We start from the raw sequence: 222 nt of genomic DNA on the forward strand, positions 1-222 counted from the left end.
GTGGTATTGATGCTTATACGTAAGCAAAGGATCTCAATACTTATTCCACCATTGCCTTTTAAACACTGCTAGGTGTGCATGTTCCAAGGTTTGTATGTTGTAAGTGAAAACACAACCCTGAGGACTTTTTAAATTATCTTGTTGAACCTGTTTTGTGGGCAGAGAAGAGCGAGAGAGGTGGAGACAATATAAAAGAAAAAAGAGATCAAGTTGAATCAAGCA

Source organism: Morone saxatilis, unplaced genomic scaffold (assembly GCF_004916995.1).
Source record: "Morone saxatilis isolate NCDOM2014 unplaced genomic scaffold, NCSU_SB_2.0 Contig14, whole genome shotgun sequence".
Taxonomy (NCBI): Eukaryota; Metazoa; Chordata; class Actinopteri; family Moronidae; genus Morone; species Morone saxatilis.